The sequence below is a fragment of the Triticum urartu genome, chromosome 3A, assembly GCF_056163025.1.
Source record: "Triticum urartu cultivar PI428250 chromosome 3A, HENAU_Tu73, whole genome shotgun sequence".
In the NCBI taxonomy this organism is placed as follows: Eukaryota; Viridiplantae; Streptophyta; class Magnoliopsida; order Poales; family Poaceae; genus Triticum; species Triticum urartu.
The window spans coordinates 479,529,667-479,545,052 of NC_141875.1; the positions used below are offsets into that span (position 1 = coordinate 479,529,667).

Below are 15,386 nucleotides of genomic sequence, written 5' to 3' on the forward strand. Positions count from 1 at the left end.
ATGCAAAATGCATTGTTGAAGCTGTGGGCAATGGTTGAAGATAGCAAGAGTGCTAGGGTGAATGATAATCTTGAAAAAAAATTCACTATCCACCATCTGACAGAAGAGAAGAACAAGCTGGAGGCCAACTATGACAAGTTAGTCCAAGATGTGCATGAGCTTATGAGCTTCCAGGATGAGAGGGTGGTGGATTTCAGATATCTGCAGTCTAACATTACATATCGGCAGTAATGCAGAAGTGAACTGGTGGCTGATATGAAGGCACAAATGGAAAAGAAAGATGCAGAGTCTAAGAAGCTTAAGCAGAATTATGAAGTGCTACTTAACCTGGCAAGAGCTCAAGCAACAGTCATCCAAAACTTGAAGTTGAAGCATATTACAGACAAGCAATTGCTTAGTGAAGCTAAGATGAACTTGGAGTTCAAGAATGCAGAGCTCACAAAGTCTGAGGAGAAGCTCACCCAAGATAAGCTAGAGTTGAAGTTTCAGGTTGCTGATTTGCTTAAGGGAAAGTAAAAGCATGGTGAAGAGAAGGGGCAGCTAGAGCTTCAGATTGCTGAGCTGATGAAGGCAGAGGAGACGCTGAAGGAGAAGATCAAGGGGATCCAGGCCATCTTAGAGAAGTGAAGAAAATGAATATGAGACTAGTGGGCAATGCTGACCTTTTGGGCATGATGGTTGTGTAGTGTATGGCTCTACTAATTGTGAATTATGGTTGTGTATGTATGTAGTAGATATGCTTTTCATCCTTTTGTGAGAAAAGGATGGACTATGCATCTAAACTCAAACTCCACTATGTATTGTGAACAATGGTTGTGTACCCTATAATATGTTGAACTCCAGTAAGTATTGTGTGTTATGTTTGCTAGACTTGAAATGATGATATATATCATGCATTGGAAGATGGATCAGATATTATGTGCCATGATAGGTAGACTAAAAGTTATGATTTCTCATGCACTAGGTTTTATATTCCATGATTATGTTAGCATTGGAAGACTATTTAAGGGTTATGTTAGCACTGGAATATTAGATGGTTATGTTATATCATGCATTGGAAGCCTATGTTTAGGTGCTTTCGTCGACCCCGAGGCACCATAAACCCTAATGGTTAGGTTTAGGTGGTTTCGTCGACCCCTAGCCACCATAAACACTAATGCTTAGGTTAAGGTGGTTTCCTCGACCCCTAGCCACCATAAACACTAATGCTTAGGTTAAGGTGGTTTCGTCGACCCCTAGCCACCATAAACACTAATGCTTAGGTTAAGGTGGTTTCGTCGACCCCTAGCCACCATAAACACTAATGCTTAGGTTCAGGTGGTTTCATCGACCCCTAGCCACCATAAACACTAATGCTTAGGTCTAGGTGGCTCCGTCGACCCCGATGCACCATAAACCCTTATGGTTAGGTTTAGGTGGTTTCGTCGACCCCTAGCCACCATAAACCCTAATGGTTAGGTTTAGGTGGTTCCGTCGACCCGTAGCCACCATAAACCCTAATGGTTAGGTAAGGTGGCTCCATCGACCCCGAGGCACCGTAAACACTAATGACCATAGGAATAAGGAAGACTCGTTCGCTTTAAAGCAGCAAGACCGGAAAAAGTTCCTTCGCTAACCTGTTGGCTTAGTGAATAGTTCTGCCTTCATTGAAGAAGAGACCTATTTTCCACCTTAGGTTAAGGTGGCTCCGTCGACCCCTAGCCACCATAAACACTAATGCTTAGGTTTAGTGGTTCCATCGACCCCGAGGCACCGTAAACCCTAATGCTTACGTTAAGGTGGCTCCGTCGACCCCGAGGCACCGCAAACACTAATGCTTAGGTTAAGGTGGCTCCGTCGACACCTAGCCACCATAAACACTAAAGCTTAGGTTTAGTGGTTCCGTCGACCCAGAGGCACTGCGATACGTCCATTTTGCGTCATGCTTTTATATCGATATTTATTGCATTATGGGCTGTTATTACACGTTATGTCACAATACTTATGGCTATTCTCTCTTATTTTACAAGGTTTACATGAAGAGGGAGAATGCCGGCAACTGGGATTCTGGGATGGAAAAGGAGCAAATATTGGAGACCTATTCTTTACAGCTCCAAAAGTCCTGAAACTCCACGAAAGTCATTTTGGGAATTAATAAAAAATATTCAGCGGAAGAATTACCTGAGGGGGGCCTCCCACCACCCACGAGGGTGGGGGCGCACCCCCCTGCCTCGTGGGCCACTTGGCAGCCCTCCGGTGCCCATCTTCTGCTATATGAAGCCTTTTACAATGGAAAAAAAAATCATAAGCAAGCTTAAGGGACGAAACTCCGCAGCCACGAGGCGGAACCAATCTAGGGCTCCGGCGGAGCTGTTCTGCCGGGGAAACTTCCCTCCGGGAGGGGGAAATCATCACCATCGATCCTCTCATCGGGAGGGGGTCAATCTCCATCAACATCTTCACCAACACCATCTCCTCTCAAACCCTAGTTCATCTCTTGTATCCAATCTTTGTACCAAAACCTCAGATTGGTACCTCTGGGTTGCTAGTAGTGTTGATTACTCCTTGTAGTTGATGCTAGTTGGTTTATTTGGTGGAAGATCATATGTTCAGATCCTTAATGCATATTAATACTCCTATGATTATGAACATGCTTTGTGAGTAGTTACGTTTGTTCCTGAGGACATGGGTGAAGTCTTGCTATTAGTAGTCATGTGAATTTGGTATTCGTTCGATATTTTGATGAGATGTATGTTGTCTCTCCTCTAGTGGTGTTATGTGAACGTCGACTACATGACACTTCACCATTATTTGGGCCTAGAGGAAGGCATTGGGAAGTAATAAGTAGATGATGGGTTGCTAGAGTGACAGAAGCTTAAACCCTAGTTTATAAGTTGCTTCGTAAGGGGCTGATTTGGATCCATATGTTTCATGCTATGGTTAGGTTTACCTTAATACTTCTTTTGTAGTTGCAGATGCTTGCAATAGGGGTTAATCATAAGTGGGATGCTTGTCCAAGAAAGGATAGTGCCCAAGCACCGGTCCACCCACATATCAAATTATCAAAGTAACGAACGCGAATCATATGAGCGTGATGAAAACTAGCTTGACAATAATTCCCATGTGTCCTCGGGAGCACTTTACTCATTATAAGAACTTGTCCAGGCTTGTACTTTGCTACAAAAAGGATTGGTCCACCTTGCTGCACCTTATTTACTTTCACTGCTTGCTACCCGTTACAAATTATCTTATCACAAAACTATCTGTTACCTACAATTTCAGTGCTTGCAGAGAATACCTTACTGAAAACCGCTTGTCATTTCCTTCTGCTCCTCGTTGGGTTCGACATTCTTACTTATCGAAAGGACTACGATAGATCCCCTACACTTGTGGGTCATCAAGACTCTTTTCCAGCACCGCTTCCGGGGAGTGAAGCGCCTTTGGTAAGTGGAACTTGGTAAGGAAACATTTATATAGTGTGCTAAAATTTACTGTCACTTGTTACTATGGAACATAATCCTTTGAGGGGCTTGTTCGGGGTATCTTCACCCCGACCAGTAGAGAAAAGAGTTGCTCCTCAACCTACCGAACCTACTGAAAATGTTTACTTTGAAATTCCTTTGGGTATGGTAGAGAAATTGCTAGCTAATCCCTTTGCAGGAGATGGAACATTGCATCCCGATTTACACCTTATCTATGCGGATGAAGTTTGTGGATTATTTAAGCTTGCAGGTATGCCCAATGATGTTATCAAGAAGAAGGTTTTCCCTTTATCTTTTAAGGGAGACACATTGACATGGTATAGGCTATGTGATGATATGGGATCCTGGGACTATAAACGATTAAAATTGGAATTTCACCAGAAGTTTTATCCTATGCATCTTGTTCATCGTGATCGCAATTATATATATAATTTTTGGCCTCGCGAAGGATAAAGCACCGCTCAAGCTTGGGGGAGGCTTAAGTCAATGTTATATTCATGCCCCAATCATGAGCTCTCAAGAGAAATGATTATTCAAAAAATTTATGCTCGGCTTTCTCTCAACGATCGCTCCATGCTCGATACTTCTTGTGCTAGGTCTTTTATGGTGAAGACTATTGTATTCAAATGGGATTTATTGGAAAGAATTAAACGCAACTCTGAAGATTGGGATTCCGACGATGGTAACGAGTGAGGTATGACACCTAAGTTTGATTGTGTTAAATGTTTTATGGATACCGATGCTTTTCGTGGATTTAGCACTAAATATGGACTTGATTCTGAGATAGTAGCTTCTTTCTGTGAATCATTTGCTACTCATGTTGATCTCCCTAAGGAGAAGTGGTTTAAATATAATCATCCCACTGAAGTAAAAGTAGTTGCACCTATTATAGTTGAAGAAAAGACTATCACTTATAATGATCCTATTGTTCCTACTACTTATATTGAGAACCACTAGTAGAAAAAGGGTCAAACGTGAAGCACATTAGTGCCGGTTTGTATTTGAGCCGGCACTAATGTATACATTAGTGCCGGTTCCAACGGCTAGCCGGGCCGCTTTCATTAGTACCGGTTCGTGGCGAACCTTTAGCACCGATTCGTGCCACGAACCGGTACTAATGAGAGTGGTGGCAGGATGTTGTCAGACAGGTGCCCCTCCAGCCCCTTTAGTACCGGTTCTTGGCACGAACCGGTACTAAAGGTCGTCCTACATAGACCCTTCGTCCACCCGAGCTCACTCTGTTCTTCCCCTTTCCCCTCTCCTCTCTGTTCTTCCCCTCTTCCTCTCAAGCTCATCACACATTTTGCCCAAAATTTGTCAAGATTTGAAGGCCCCCATCCATTCAAATGATCACAAAGGTTAGCAACTTTGTCCTTTCATCTCTCATTGCTAGATTAGCTCTTGCAATGCTTTATATAGTGATTAATTTGTGAGTTTAGTAATTTGGGAGGATATATATATATATGTGCTAGTATTTGATTTATATGCAATTTGAGGTCAAAAATAACACTTAGTTTGCATATGTAGGTGTGGTTTACTTAGTGCCTTCTAAATCTCCATCGTAGCCACCGTCGATCGCCCACACCGTCCCGTCGCCGGCAGCACCTTGTGGTGAGACTCTAGTTCATGAAATTTTATATAAAAATTGATGTTTGTGTGATTTGGATATATAGTTACTCGTATAATTATCTTACCCGTACGTTGTTTGTTATACATATAGTGCCATGGTTTTGATATCCGTCCCCGTCGGCCCTAGTCCTTGTTATGATTCGGATGTGGTATGTATATTCTCTTTTAAAACTAGTTGCATTTTGTGTTTATGACAAATTATGCCCATCAAGTTGACATAGAAATTTTTTCTAGGAGGTATGTGAACCAGAAATTCCAACCGACCCATTGCCGAGAGGTTAAATTTAGTTGAAAGAGAAAACGAGTACTTGAAAGAAAAATTGAAAAGAATTGAGGGGGAGAAGATGGAATTGGAGTTGCATGTTGCCGATGTCATCAATGATCACAAGATGAAGATGGAGAAAATGCACTTGAAGATTAGAAAGATTAGAAAATATGCCATCGATAGTGAGGCTTGGTATCATTATGCTGTTGGATCCATTGTTACCTTAGTTGCGATCTTGATCGTATTTGTTGTTGCATTTAAATGCTTTAGCTAGAGAGTTATTTGTTTGTTGCATTTAAGTGTTGTATGAACTTTATGTATGAACTTGTATTAATTTGGTCTATTCGGTGTTGTGTAATGAAGATGAGCCGGCAATGGATGTACGATGACCGTGCTCTCCCCAGTTCGTTGAGGGCATGCATACTTTTCTGCTTGCGGCTGAGGCAAACAAGCGGGCGGATGGTTTTATGCCTTGTCCATGTGCTCGCTGTAAGAATGGTCACAATTACTCTACGTCAAGAACCATTCACGTCCACCTTTTTAAGTCCGGTTTCATGCCCCATTATAATGTTTGGACCAAGCACGGAGAAATAGGGGTTATGATGGAAGACAATGAAGAAGAAGAGGACGACGACAGCTATCCTGGCCATGGGTTCCCTGAATATGATGATACAACAATGGGGGAAGAAGCTGAGCCGGTAATGCGGGAAGAAGCTGAGCCGGCAATGCGGGAAGAAGCTGAAGAAGAGGCATCAGATGAGCCCGTTGATGATCTAGGTCGGGCCATTGCCGACGCAAAGACAAACTGCGCAAGTGATTTGGAGAAGAAGAAGTTGCAACGCATGTTAGAGGATCACAAAAAATTGTTGTACCCGAATTGCGTAGGTGACAAGAAAAAGCTGGGCACCACACTGGAATTGCTGCAATGGAAGGCAGAGAATGGTGTATCTGACAAGGGATTTGGAAAGTTGCTGGTAATGATAAAGGATATGCTTCCAAAGGACAACGAATTGCCCGAGAGTACGTACGAAGCAAAGAAGGCTGTCTGCCCTCTAGGATTAGAGGTGCAGAAGATACATGCGTGCCCTAATGATTGCATCCTCTATCGCGGTGAGTACGAGGATTTGAACGCTTGCCCGGTATGTGGTGCATTGCGCTATAAGATCACCCCGATGACCCTGGTGATGTCGAGGGCCGGCGCCCCAGGAAGAAGATTCCTGCCAAGGTGATGTGGTATGCTCCTATAATACCACGGTTGAAACGTTTGTTCCAAAACAAAGAGCATGCCAAGGCGATGCGATGGCACAGAGAAGACCGTAAGAAAGACGGAAAGTTGAGAGTACCCGCTGACGGGTCGCAGTGGAGAAAAATCGAAAGAAAGTACGGGAAGGAGTTTGCAGATGACGCAAGGAGCGTATGGTTTGGTCTAAGCGCAGATGGCATTAATCCTTTTGGGGAGTAGAGCAGCAACCATAGCACCTGGCCTGTGACTCTATGTTTGTATAACCTTCCTCCTTGGTTGTGCATGAAGCAGAAGTTCATTATGATGCCAGTGCTCATCCAAGGCCCTAAGCAACCCGGCAACGACATTGATGTGTACCTAAGGCCATTAGTTGAAGAACTCTTACAACTGTGGAATGGAACAGGTGTACGTGTGTGGGATGAGCACATGGGGGAAGAATTTGACCTAAAGGCGTTGCTGTTCGTGACCATCAATGATTGGCCTGCTCTCAGTAACCTTTCAGGACAGACAAACAAGGGATACCGTGCATGCACGCACTGTTTGGATGATACCGACCGTATATATTTGGCTAATAAGAATGTGTACCTGGGACATCATCGATTTCTTCCGAGCAGGCATCCCGTAAGAAAGAAAGGCAAGCATTTCAAAGGTGAGGCGGATCACCGGACGAAGCCCCGCCACCGTACTGGTGCTGATGTACATGATATGGTCAAGGATTTGAAGGTGGTCTTTGGAAAGGGTCCTGGTGGACAACCTGTTCCGAATGACGCTGACGGACACGCACCCATGTGGAAGAAGAAATCTATATTTTGGGACCTGCCCTATTGGAAAGACCTCGAGGTCCGCTCCGCAATCGACGTGATGCACATGACGAAGAATCTTTGTGTGACCCTACTTGGCTTCTTGGGCGTGTATGGGAAGACAAAAGTTACACCTGAGGCACGGGAGGACCAGCAACGTATGCACGAAAAAGACGGCATACATCAGGGTCATGCAAGCTACGCTCTTACCAAAGAAGAGAAGGAAATCTTCTTTGAATGCCTGCTCAGTATTAAGGTACCGTCTGGCTTCTTGTCGAATATAAAGGGAATAATAAACATGGCAGAGAAAAAGTTCCAGAACCTAAAGTCTCATGATTGCTGCGTGATTATGACGCAACTGCATCCGGTTGCATTGAGGGGGCTTCTACCGGAAAACGTTCGATTAGCCATTGTGAAGCTATGTGCATTTCTCAATGCAATCTCTCAGAAGGTAATCGATCCAGAAATCATACCAAGGTTATAGAATGATTTGGTGCAATGTCTTGTCAGTTTCGAGTTGGTGTTCCCACCATCCTTCTTCAACATCATAACGCACGTCCTAGTTCACCTATGCGAAGAGATTAACGTTTTGGGTCCTGTATTTCTACACAATATGTTCCCCTTTGAGAGGTTCATGGGAGTCTTAAAGAAATATGTTCATAACCGTGCTAGGCCAGAAGGAAGCATCTCCAAGGGCCGTCAAAATGAGGAGGTCATTGAGTTTTGTATTGACTTTATTCCTGACCTTAAGCCGATTGGTGTTCCTGAATCGCGGCATAAGGGCAGACTGGATGGAAAAGGCACGCTAGGAGGGGAACAAATAATATGTATGGACGGACATTCTCTCACTGAAGCACACTACACAGTTCTACAGAATTCCGCCTTGGTGGCTCCGTATATGGATGAACACAAGAATTTGCTACGCTCCAAACACCCGGAGCGGTCTGATGACTGGATTACACGTGAACAAACCAGGAGTTTCGCCAGCTGGTTGCAAGCAAGTACCATGCATGACACCTCTATTCAAGATGACTTGTACTTGCTGTCCCAGTTACCATCTTCGAATATAATGACTTTCAAAGGGTACAAGATAAATGGTAATACATTTTACACGATCGCCCAAGATAAGAAGAGCACCAACCAAAACAGTGGTGTCCGCTTTGATGCAGAAACCAAGACGGGAAAGGAAACATATTATGGTTATATACAGGACATATGGGAACTTGACTATCGACGTGGTTTGAAGTTCCCTTTGTTTCGGTGCAAATGGGTCAATATGACACGATGCGGGGTAACGGAAGACCCGCAGTACGGAATGACAACAGTGGATCTCAACAATCTTGCGTATGCAGACGAACCATTCGTCCTAGCCAATGATGTGGCACAGGTTTTCTATGTGAAGGACATGTCTACCAAGCCAAGAAAAAGAAAAGATAAGGAAGCGAATGCATCGTACGATGAGCCAAAGCGGCACATAGTTCTTTCTGGGAAGAGAAACATCGTGGGAGTGGATGACAAGACAGACAAGTCAGAAGATTATGAAAAGTTTGATGAAATTGCTCCATTCACAGTGAATATTGACCCGAGCATCCCGTTAAATGATGAAGATTTTCCATGGCTACGACGCAAAAGGACACACGCGAAGAAAAAGTTTCACACCCAAAGATCTGGGATGTGATCGGCTTAACTATCATCACTTTCTTCTGTGTTTCACACCCAGGAGGGAATCTTTGTAATAGTTAGGGTAGCTAGTTATGTGTTTTGGCATTTGAAACGCGAAGAAATTTTATGTGCAAGCAAATTCTTTCATGCATTTACTGATTTTTTTCAGCTAAATGACCCTGAAATTGAAAAGCATTTCAAATGAACTCAGAAAAGGATGAAAGTTGGCACGGTATCATAATTTCACCCACATAGCATGTGCAAAAAAGTAGAGAGGGTTATCGCAAAAACTGGATGCACTTCGTGTACAAAATGGACAATCTGTTTCGAAGTATCAGGGTTTCGGACGAAAACTCATCCGTTACAAAGGCATTTCATTTTTTAAATAACCTAAGCATTACCAAATTGAATATAATGATAAAACACACTAATATTAAACATAAGAAAAAAGAATCACTGAAAAATCTATTTTCAAAGTTAAGTTATTCACAAAAATAAATAAAGCAAAAAAATAAGAAAAAAAAGCCCACCTACTGGGCCACAGCGGCCTGCATACGACTAGAAACCCAAATTCAAGTTGGGCCAGGATGCAGGCCCGCTAGCCCAGTAGGCCCAACAGGGCATCGCAGAAGAGGTAGGCCCAGTAGGCCTGCTTAAGAGAGGAGCTCGAGACAGCAGCGACGGCGGGGCTTATAAGCAGGTGCGAGTGCCCCTCGGCTAGCGAGGTGGGACTAAACTTTTGTGCCCCTCGCCTGGCAGCGCACACCCTTTAGTACCGGGTCGTGGCACCAACCGGTACTAAAGGGGGGCCTTTAGTACCGGTTGGAGCCACCAACCGGTACTAAAGGGGGTCGCTTCCCGCCGCTTGGGCTAGCCAAAACAGACCTTTAGTACCGGTTGGTGGCTCCAACCGGTACTAAAGGTGGGTTCTATATAAGAAAACACTTCAAAATTTCGTCAGTTTCTCATCTCTCCGTCTGCTTCTTCTCCTCTGCACCGTCGCCCGCCGCCCCCGCCGTCTCCATATCCCTCGTCGCCGCCTCGGCCCGTCGCCGCCCCCGTCGCCGCCCCGTCCCCGTCGTTGCCGCCCCGTCGTCCCGTCCCCGTCGTCCCCGTCGTCACCGCCGCCCCGTCCCGGCCGCGTCGTCACCGTCCCCGTCGTCGTCGCCGCCCCGGCCCGTACGTCCCCGTCCCCGTCGTCGCCGCCCCGTCGTCGCCGCGCCCGTCGCCATCCCCGTCGCCGCGCGCCCCCCGTCGCCTCTCGCCTCGCCGGCCGGTGAGCGCGCACACACACACATACATTTTTAGTTATAGATTTTTCTGTTTTTCAGAAATTGTTAGACATTTTTCTGTTTTTTAGAAATAGTTAGAAATGTTAGAATTGTTAGAATAGTTAGAAATGTTAGAATTGTTAGAATTTTTTTCTGTTTTTTAGTTATAGAAATAGTTATAAAAAAGTTAGAATTGTTAGAAATTTTTCTGTTTTTTAGTTATAGAAATAGTTATAAAAAAGTTAGAAATTTTTCTCTTTTTTAGTTATAGAAATATTAGAAATGTTATAGAAATGTTAGTTATATATAGCATTGTTAGAAATGTTATAGAATGTTAGAAATTTTAGTTATCAAAATCCAATCATTAAAAAAATGTTACTTTTTGCGGGCATATAGCTAGTATTTGTTGTCGACGATGCCCGGCCCGCATCCTCGTCGTCGACACGTCCGCGACGACGTCCAGCTGACCCATGTCCGGGAATGGGCTCCGCCGGGCTGGCACTGGGAGGTGCTGCTTGGAGGGGCGCGCCGCTTGATGAGGAACCCGGCCCCGGGTCCCGTCGTCGACCCTGATCTCGTTTGGTGGCGTTCGCGTGGGCCAGTTTCGGTGCGGAGGGAGCCGGCCCCGCCGGAGGTGGTACGTCGTTGTGTCAGGGAGGAGGACGAGCACGTCCATCGCTACATGGTTGCGTTAGAGGGCGGCATGTTCTCCAATACCTGGCAGTTTCTTCAGGGATCTCACTTCAGCTATCATCCTCTGAGGGTTCCTTCTCTTTGGGTGTCCACCGCCCGCGCCACAGGAACCGCGAGTGTCCTAGATTCTTCTGTAGTATTCGATCTTTATTAGCTACCTAGCCAGTGATGCACTCGATATATAATATTCAAGACGATGTATTCGAGATTATATATTATTCGAGACGATGTATTCGAGATTATATCTATTATTCGAGACGATGTATTCGAGATTATATCTATTATTCGAGACGATGTATTCGAGATTATATCTATTATTCGAGACGATGTATTCGAGATTATATCTATTATTCGAGACGATGTATTCGAGATTATATCTATTATTCGAGACGATGTATTCGAGATTATATCTATTATTCGAGACGATGTATTCGAGATTATATCTATTATTCGAGACGATGTATTCGAGATTATATCTATTATTCGAGACGATGTATTCGAGATTATATCTATTATTCGAGACGATGTATTCGAGATTATATCTATTATTCGAGATGATGTATTGGAGATTATATCTATTATTAGAGACGATGTAATTTGAATACTAAATTGTTTTATATTTCTTTTGGCATAGTTAAATAAAAGCTATGGCGGACAATACCAACAGAGAGGGAGAACAGACCATGTTCGATATAATACGTGGGCCAGATGATGATCAGAATGAAGAAGATTATGACGGCTCTGAATTTCTAAACAACACCGGAGAGGGTGATATGATATTCGATCGCGACGACCGAGAAGATGAAGTCATGAACTACGACGAAGAACATGTTGATCCTGAAACAACAAACACCGGCGAGGTATATATATTTATATAAGCAGGAATCTGGTGATCATCGCATGTTTTAAATGAGTTGAAGATATATTAACGAATCGATCTTTCTTCTTTCAGCCATCCGGATCGAGCAAATCTTCAGGCAAAATGACGAAACGAGGCCCGAACAAAAAGTTGAAGGAGGGCATAAAGTACAATATCGAGGCATTAAAACCTAATGGCGAACCATTAGTGCCTAAGAAGATTGCGGACAAGTTCGTTCATTAGTGCGGAGTTCTTGTGAAGGACCAACTCCCGATCTCCCTTCAAGAATGGAGAAAGCCAGCAAAGCCACGTCCAAATGTTACTTTTGTCGACGAGAATAAAAAAAACTGCTTTGGGATACTCTCATGGAACATTTCACCCTACCAGATAATTTCACAGAAGCAGGTGTGCGGAAAGTCAAGGACGCTGCTTTTAGGAAGATGGCGGTTGCATTCAAGAACCACAAGAGAACGACGTGGGAGAAGTACGTTAAGGGAGGAAGGAAGATTCCAGTATTCGAGGGGATACTAGAGAATCAAAGTGCTCATTGGGACGATTTCTTGAAATTCAAGGATTCAGAATTAGCTAAGGAACGGTCGAGAATAAACAAGAAGAATGCCGAAAAAAAGGATAAGTTCCATAAGCTGGGGCCAGGTGGCTACGCGGTGGCAATGCCTAAGTGGGATAAGTCTGAGAAAGAGATGGAGGATGCAAGTGTCACTCCGGTTACTAAGAGCTGGCCCCCCAGGTGCAGGACTTGGTTCTATGCGCATGGGGGGGGAGTTGGACCCGAAGACAGGCAATGTTTCGACGAAGGCATGTCTGAACGGAGCCAACGATGCGCTACTTGTTGCAATAGAAGAGGCTCGATCGGGGGTGTTCCAGCCCAACAGAGAGAACGACGAGCTTACGCGTGCCCTGGGAAATCCTGAACACCCGGGAAGAACACGAGGCAAGGGCGCTATTCCGTGGTATGAGGGGTTTTCGGATTGGAACGTCGACTACAGAACCCGTGCGAGAAAGAAGATTGCGGAGGAGAAGAAGAGGAAGATGGAGGAGGAGCAGAGGAAGCGGGACTATGAAGCAAGTCAAGCGGAATTGGCCGCTAAATTCTAGCGGCAGCAGGAGCAGATCGACTCACTTAGCTAGCAAAGGGGGTCTCAGCAGCTGCAGCAGCTAGCGGATGATCCAGCATTGGATACCACCGCCCCATCCATGCCGAGAAGCAGCGTGGGTTCCGCCCCGGGCGACGCACTAGTGCTGGATAGATACCCCGTGGATGACATCACGGAGAACACTAACTGCGAGCTACACTTCAAAATGAAGAACATATCCATGAAGGTGGCGGACGCCGTTGCTTTTTCAAATTCCCCCGAGGCAACCTTCCATTGCAACCCGATTCCAGCGGGCTATGCTCGTGTCTTGGTTGATGAGGTGGTGGACCCATATTCGGAGCTACAGCTTGACATTCCTGGAGGTGACGACGAGCACACATTAGGAGAGGCCATACATTGTGTCATCCTATGGAGAAAGGATTGCATCATCTTTCGAAGTCCGCTACAGAGTCAGCAGACTCCCGCTCCTCCAAGTCCACCAACGCGTGAGGCCACTCCTCCTCCTCCAAGTCCAGCAAAGTGTCAGGCCACTCCTCCTCCAAGTCTGACACAGCGTCAGACGTCCACTCCTCCTCCAAGTCCGGCACAACCTCAGGCCACTGCAAGTCCGGCACAGCTTCAGGCCACTCCTCCTCGTCCAACTCAGCCCCGTCAGCCGCCTCCGCCGCCTCAGCAATCGCAGAAGAGACACCCCGCAGCTATGGTGCGTAGCGGTACGGGTCAAGGTCATAGTACAGGAAGTACAAGCGGAGGCAAGCGATATAAATATGGTCCAAACCTCACTACTCCTCTTCCTGTGAGGGCTTACGACAGGACCGAGGAGCAAACCAATGCCATAGTGCAGGCAGAACTCGACGCCCATTTTGGACCGAAACCGCCACCGCCGCCAAGGGAGAAAGTGCCTGTGGAAGTAGTTGACCACTTCATTCGTATGGCTCAACCACCATCTCCTAAGCCTGTTGACACAGACTATGAGCGCCACATCAGGAAGTTACATCGACGACGTCTACAGAAGGAGGCGAGCTCGAGCTCGAGCAAACAATAAGCAGCTGTCAAAAATGCGGGAAAACCGTTGCCCAGCTGGGAAAACAGGCGGCGCAATCGATCCCCCCGCTTGTTGTGCCGCCAACAACACGTGACAGTACGCGCGCCCAATATTATTGTGGCCAAACAGTTTATGTTCCCGAGGTGGGCGATGTTGTAATAACCCAGGAGCATATAATGCAGGCTGAAGAACTCAAGATCACTGTTGGACAACTCCTCGAGATCGAGGACATGCCTGGGATTATAGAGGAGGAAATAAAACAGAAATATGTCCGGGGCCAACCTTTGGTCGAGCCAGAAGATGTCAACAAGCTCCCAACGAGAATGTATGAATTGCATCAATGGTACATGGACATTACCAAGAGATCCGATCGAGAGTCCCTCATGGTGTATGTCAAGAAGGATGATTACTACCATGAGAAAGCTGTGGCCGTTGAGTATCCTGAACTGTTTTAGTTATACAATCAAGACGCACTCGACAAATCTATCGTCAGTTGCTATTGTCTGTAAGTGATTTCTTTCTGTAATTTAAGTCTCAAGCTAGCTGTAGTGATCCTTTTGATAAATCATTACCTGTAATTATCCTCACTATATTCTTTTCTGTGGTATTATGCAGGATGAAGATGTATGAAATGAGAAAAGGTGGACGCTATGGCATTGGGTTCATTGACCCAAACACCGTTAATGAATACACATGGAAAATAAACAAGCATCAAGAAAAACAGGTAGAGGACAGCATGCTAGAGTTCTTGAAGCGCCTCAAATACAATGAAGATATACTACTTCCTTACAACTTCCAGTGAGTCACACTTTCTTGTACTACAAATTCTCTGTTTTTGCCTACTAGCTAGCTAGCTACATGTTTTTGCTTACATATGCCCGCTTAATTAAGACATGCAAACGTGTGTGCATGCAGATTTCACTGGATCTTGTGTATCATTAAAGTTGACGCCGGAACAGTTGAAATACTGGACTCGCTACTTAAAAAACAAAGTGACTATAACATCTTGTTTGGGATAGTCAACAGGTAATTTCAATCATTATTAACTATATATCTCGGCCTATTTAGTAATTCGTCATTTCATGATATGAACTATTTAATAACCCCTTTATTCATTTTCTTTGTCGGCGGGCAGGGCTTGGGAAAGGTTCATCAGCGTCACGGAAGGCGAATGGAAACCAAAGCTGAAATGGTTTCGATCCAAGGTAAGTAATTAAGTAGTACTAGCTAGCTAGCTGCCATCTCTTTAATTATCATGCTTGATTAATTATTATCTGATCAAAAAATTCCATTCTCGTAATAAAGGCCCTGAAGCAGGCGCAGGGGACTGATCTGTGTGCATT

The 15,386-nt window shown here is 44.9% G+C and overlaps 1 pseudogene; it reads left to right on the forward strand.

Annotated features, from left to right (window-relative positions):
• Nucleotides 1–627, forward strand: LOC147980184 (uncharacterized; annotated as a pseudogene).
• The last annotated feature ends 14,759 nt before the right edge of the window (nt 628–15,386 follow it).